Raw genomic sequence first — 5,987 nt, forward strand, 5'->3', positions numbered from 1 at the left:
TGTTGCCCAGGCTTTTCTTTCGTAGCATCTTTCTTTCTTTCTTTCTTTCTTCCTTCCTTCCTTCCTTCCTTCCTTCCTTCCTTCCTTCCTTCCTTCCTTCCTTCCTTTCTTCCTTTCTTTCTTTTTCTTTTTCTTTCTTTCTTTCTTTCTTTCTTTCTTTCTTTCTTTCTTTCTTTCTTTCTTTCTTTCTCTTTCTTTCTTTCTTTCTTTCCTTCCTTCCTTCCTTTCTTTCTTTCTTCCTTTCTTTCTTTCTTTCTTTCTTTCTTTCTTTCTTTCTTTCTTTCTTTTTCTTTTTTTCTCTCTTTCTTTTTTTCTCTCTTTCTCTTTTTTTCCTTCTTTCTTTTTCTTGGCTAGGTTTTATCTAAGGATAGGTAGAAATCAAATCAGAATTTTATCTTCTCACTCTATCAGAATTAGGGAAGAGAAAGAATAGGAACCTTATGGCCATTATGATCTTGCCAATGACTCAAATATTATCCTAGAGAAGATAGGGAATTTAACTTCTTTTTTATTTATAGGGAAAGGTTCAAGTCTATACTCCATATAATCATTGCTGAAAATATCATGCTATATGAGGGAAGAATACTACTCCTTCTGAAAATCTGGTACAGAGTATCACATAATTTCCCATTCCCAACATATAAATGACCTGGCATGTCACTGAACATTATATAGATCCTTAGCAGGCATCTCTGTATACTCACCCTTTGACTATTTTATGTCAACAATATCACCTTTTGCTTCTGTCTGTGTTCCAGAAAACTGAAAAGTAAAAAAATCAACTCAGTGAAGCAGTTCATGTAGATGAGGGATTAAACTCAAGAAATATTATGAAGTTTCTACAAAGAAAAAAAAGAAAATCTTATCTACCAATATGTTTTGGAAACCAAAAGAAAGAACCAATTAAAGGAATTACTATAATATCAAAGATTTTTAGAAATTGTGTCAGTTACTTAACTGATACAAGAAGAAAAACAAAGATATGGTAGAAAAAGGAATTATCTCTAATTTCAAGATACTAAGGAGTTTGGGATGTTACTTATACATACAACCAAAATTATTTAAAGGGCAGCTGCAAAAAAAGGTTAAACTGCTATTCAGTAGATATGACTAGATTAAATACAATTTTCAATTTCTGTGGGTTTTTTTTAAAAGATTTTATTTATTTATTTGACAGAGACAGAGAGAGACAGTGAGAGAGGGAACACAGGCAGGGGGAGTGGGAGAGGGAGAAGCAGGCTTCCCGCGGAGCAGGGAGCCCGATACGGGGCTCTATCCCAGGACCCTGGGATCATGACCTGAGCCGAAGGCAGCCGCTTAATGAATGAGCCACCCAGGCGCCCCAATTTCTGTGTTTCTTAAATAATACTTTTCCTTATATATTCTCTATAGCTTTCAATATGCCCTAACAATTTTGAAGTAAAAGAATCATCCAAGAAATAATTTATAACACAAGGAATCAAGCATGTATCCCTTGCATTTAGCAGTTAGTTAACATCTTAAAAATAATAAATCCATATAGAAGTAAAAAATACTCAAAAAAATTACAGAATATTCCACCAAGAATTAACAATACAGCTGAGGCTAATTTAAGCATCTGTATCAGTGGTAATATCTGAAGTTTTTGTTTTTGTTTTTGTTTTTGTTGTCACTATAGAACATTTGCTCCTGGCATCTAGTGGACAAAGGCCAAAAATGCTGCTAGACATTTTATGATGCATAGGACTGCTCCCACCAAAGAATTATATAGTCCAAAATTTTAGTAGTGATGAAATTTAGAAACTTTGATCTACATTGATTTAGAAAAGACATAGTGGAGAAAAAGAAGAAGGAGGAGTAGGAAAAAGAGGCAGGGGAGTGGAAAAGTAAGAGAAAGAAGAAGAGGAGTGGGCGCCTGGGTGGCTCAGTCAGTTAGGCGACTGCCTTCGGCTCAGGTCATGATCCTGGAGACCCGGGATCGAGTCCCGCATCGGGCTCCCTGCTCAGCAGGGAATCTGCTTCTCCCTCTGACCTTCTTCCCTCTCATGCTCTCTATCTCTCATTCTCTCTCTCTCAAATAAATAAATAAAATCTTTTAAAAAAAGAAGAAGCGGAGTGAAGAAGGAGGGAGAAGAGGAGGAAGGCAAAGACAAAGAAAAGAGGGGGAGAGAAAAGAAGGGAAGGAAGAATAGAGTGATGAGGTAAAAGCGAGACATTTTGTTGATATATTAAGGAAGGAATCAAAGGCATTTTCCGTTTGATTTCCAGGTTTCTTTCTTAGCATCTCTAAATTTGGAAAATATTCCAATCCAATCATGGTCTAATAGGCGTACTTTATGTGATTATGTTCAGATTTTTTGAAAATTAAGAACTGTGGCATATTTCCCTAGACTATCAAAATCTTGAAGCATGAGTTATACACCAAAAAACCAACTATAATTATTTATCATTACAAATGGGTGAGGAGGAAAAGAAAGCTTCCCACTAATCATGAGTGTTCAGTTTTGTACATAAGTATTAGGAAAATGCCCAAATTGGAACATTTAGAAACTTCTTGATTTCTGAATATTCTTCCCCATGTAATTAATGTGACTGATAATTGAATGTAAAGATTTGAATTTCAGATGAGGAATTAGCGAGTATATTTCATACAGCAATGCTTGTATATATTGTTGACAGTTTCTTGTAAATGGAAAACTAAAATAATAGTTCTCCTGTAATCTGTGAGCAACTGCTATTTGGTTAAAGTATTACTATGAATCAACAGAAACAATCATATAAGAATTTTTCAGATATAACAGGATTTCCAGGGTGAAACTATCAATTTTATATTAATTCTATTTCATAGGCACGCAACTGTTCTACATGGTTCAAATAAATTTAAAATGTAATCTCAAGATATTATCTGATTATTATATTAATAGGATGAAGAATAAATTAATCACTTTATTAGTTCAGTTGAATTTTATCAAGTTAACTAAAGTTACAAGTCCAAAATTGGTTTTTTGTTTATTCTCTTAATTTTGTAATACATATATATTTAAAAATTACATTTAAAATACTTAAGTAAATTTTATTTTTAGAAAACAGTCTTTAAAGAGTATGGCTTCAAGGAAAATGATTATATATTCTTAGGCTTAGAATTTGTTCAGAAAATTAAAGTGAAAAAGTCTTACATATAATTACAATTTAAGATCACCATAATTATGAATTATACATGTATTATCATCTCCAAATCGCATATTGAGATCACCCAATATTCTTTTCCTCAATTCATGTACTGTCATCTGTCTACAGAGTGAAATAACCTATATAAATGTAAATTTAGGGGTGCCGGGGCGGCTCAGTCGTTAAGCGTCTGCCTTCGCTCAGGTCATGATCCCAGGGTCCTGGGATCGAGTCCCACATCGGGCTCCCTGCTCCACGGGTGGCCTGCTTCTCCCTCTCCCACTCCCCCTGCTTGTGTTCCCTCTCTCGCTGTGTCTGTCAAATAAATAAATAAAATCTTTTAAAAAAAAGAAATGTAAATTTAGTTTTTTCTTGTTTACAAAGACAAAATTTCTCTTCAAATGATAATAGTTTTTTTCTGTTAAATACACTTCTATTTACACAAAAAAACTTGATATGTAAAAACAGAATTCTTGCAAATCAAAGGCAAACAACGGTTACATTTTTGAAGTATAAACTAAAAAATAGAAAGATGCTACTATTTTCTTTTTCATTATAAAAATATACACTATTTTCTTAAATCTTGGAAGAGAATGATTGGGGCTAATGATCTCAATAAAACTATATATTTACTGGCCAACATTTGGAACCCAAAGAAGTCATATATCAATGTGTATATACATATATATATATACATATATATATAATAATTCTTCACTGTTTTTCTCTCTTTTCCTTTAAAAAAATTTTAAGGCACTATAACCTACTGTCTGCCTTTGATAATTAAGTCCAGTTGTTAATTAGGGTCACTACTTTAAGATCTTGGAATAATTTGGTATTTCTCCCTGTATGATATATGCATCTTAATTGTTGGAGAAGAGGAGCAATCCAATCTATATTTTTGATACTGATACGCTTAGCAGATAAGATCTTTGTTTTTTAACTGGATAATATTGATCACAGGGCAGTATGAAATCATAAGAAAAGATATGAAAAGAAAGTGAAAAGCAACTATCATTAAATTGGTAAGGAAGCACTTAGAATCCTTTGATCTCTGATAGTTTTTGTCTCTTTTTCCAACCATTTGCCATGTGATGGGTATGTGATTGTGACATATTGGGGGCAATAATGGAAGGGTTCATGCTGCACTGGGAAAAAATTTCTTGTGACTTATGTGGATTTCATAGCTACCTAGAATTTTAATTGTATTTAAATATTTTATAATATTTATCTTCAATGTAATCTTTAGGTTCTCAAAGATAATACAAGCTCCCAATTTACTTTTAGACAGATAGGACTTTTTTTATTTAAGTTTTTTAGCATAATCATTCTGTGAGCCTGTGCAGATTATAATCACTTTTTCCTCTCTCTGTGTGTGTATGTGTGTATGACTTAAAGTTAGCATGTGGAAGAAATTTAAAATTTTAACTACTTTACTAGGGGCGCCTGGGTGGCTCAGTCGTTAAGCGTCTGCCTTAGGCTCAGGTCATGATCCCAGGTTCCTGGGATAGAGCCCCGCATCGGGCTCCCTGCTTGGCAGGAAGCCTGCTTCTCCCTCTCCCACTCCCCCTGCTTGTGTTCCTGCTCTCGCTGTCTCTGTCTCTGTCAAATGAATAAAATTTTAAGTATTTTACTCATTTAATATTAGTATTTTTTAATTTAGCAATTTTAGTAGTTTCATACAATAGAAAAATTTATATCATACCAAAAATTTAAAAAGGTATAAAGAGACAACAGTCTAATATAATAAAATTTTAAGTATATGAATATAAATACTAATATAATTCACCATAATACAATTAGTTTATTGGTATTTCATATATTCTAGCTAAATATCTTTCTAGGTATTAAAAGTCGTTTATTATTCTGGAGATAAATAAATGTGTCCAAGCAGAAAATTATCACATATTTATACCCAATATGAAGACTTCTAAACTTTATTAGGATTTTGAAGGTTTTAGAAATAATCTCATAAAGAACTTTACTATACGCTTCAGTGTCACAATTGCACATTTTGGCAAATAACTGCAATTAGAAACTCAAGACACAAGTATTGAATCTCTGTTATTTTTTTTTTAGATGGATTAAATATTTGCAGCTAACCTTTGTTTTTACAATTCAGGTCTTGATGACATTAGAAAACTTGCCTGTATTTGCATTTTCACTATATAACGAATGCTTACCCTCAAGGAAAAAACATACTACAAATACTCTTGCCCAACATATCTTATAATGAACATGATCATAATCCAACCCTCTTGTTTTGAGGAAAATGTAAACACAAATAGTTACCCTGCTATATATGGGCAAAAATACCTTGAGTGACTATGAAACTTCAAGAAGTTTTTCGATCTTATTTTTCTTTATGCCCAACTATATATTTCACTTATTTTCTTGCATTCTACTGAAATTGATAATATTTTTTCTGAAGTTTTATTTTTAATAATGAATTAAAAAGTAGTTTTCAAATACATAATCTTAACATTTGGCCACGTTTCTTTTCATTTGTCCTGTTCTGAAATTTATTTTTTTAATATTTATTGATTTACTTTAGAGAGAGAGAAAACGGGGGGGAGGGTCAGAGACAGAGAGAGAATCTCAACTGATACTCCCCACTGAGCGCAGAGCCCAAAGTGGGGCTTGATCTCCTGACCTTGAGGTCATGACCTGAGCCAAAATCATGAGCCGGTTGGTTATCTGACTGAGCCACCCAGGCACTCCTGTCCTGTTCTGAAATTTAGACTGGGTTAGCATTAGATATTATTTTCTGACTCTTAATTTTATGTAAATTATCATAAAAGTGATGTTTTTTTCAGGATTAATGTTTGTCAACATTAATA

The sequence above is a fragment of the Callorhinus ursinus genome, unplaced genomic scaffold (genome assembly GCF_003265705.2).
Source record: "Callorhinus ursinus isolate GAN/ISIS: 27379988/994484 unplaced genomic scaffold, GSC_fseal_2.0 scaffold7, whole genome shotgun sequence".
In the NCBI taxonomy this organism is placed as follows: Eukaryota; Metazoa; Chordata; class Mammalia; order Carnivora; family Otariidae; genus Callorhinus; species Callorhinus ursinus.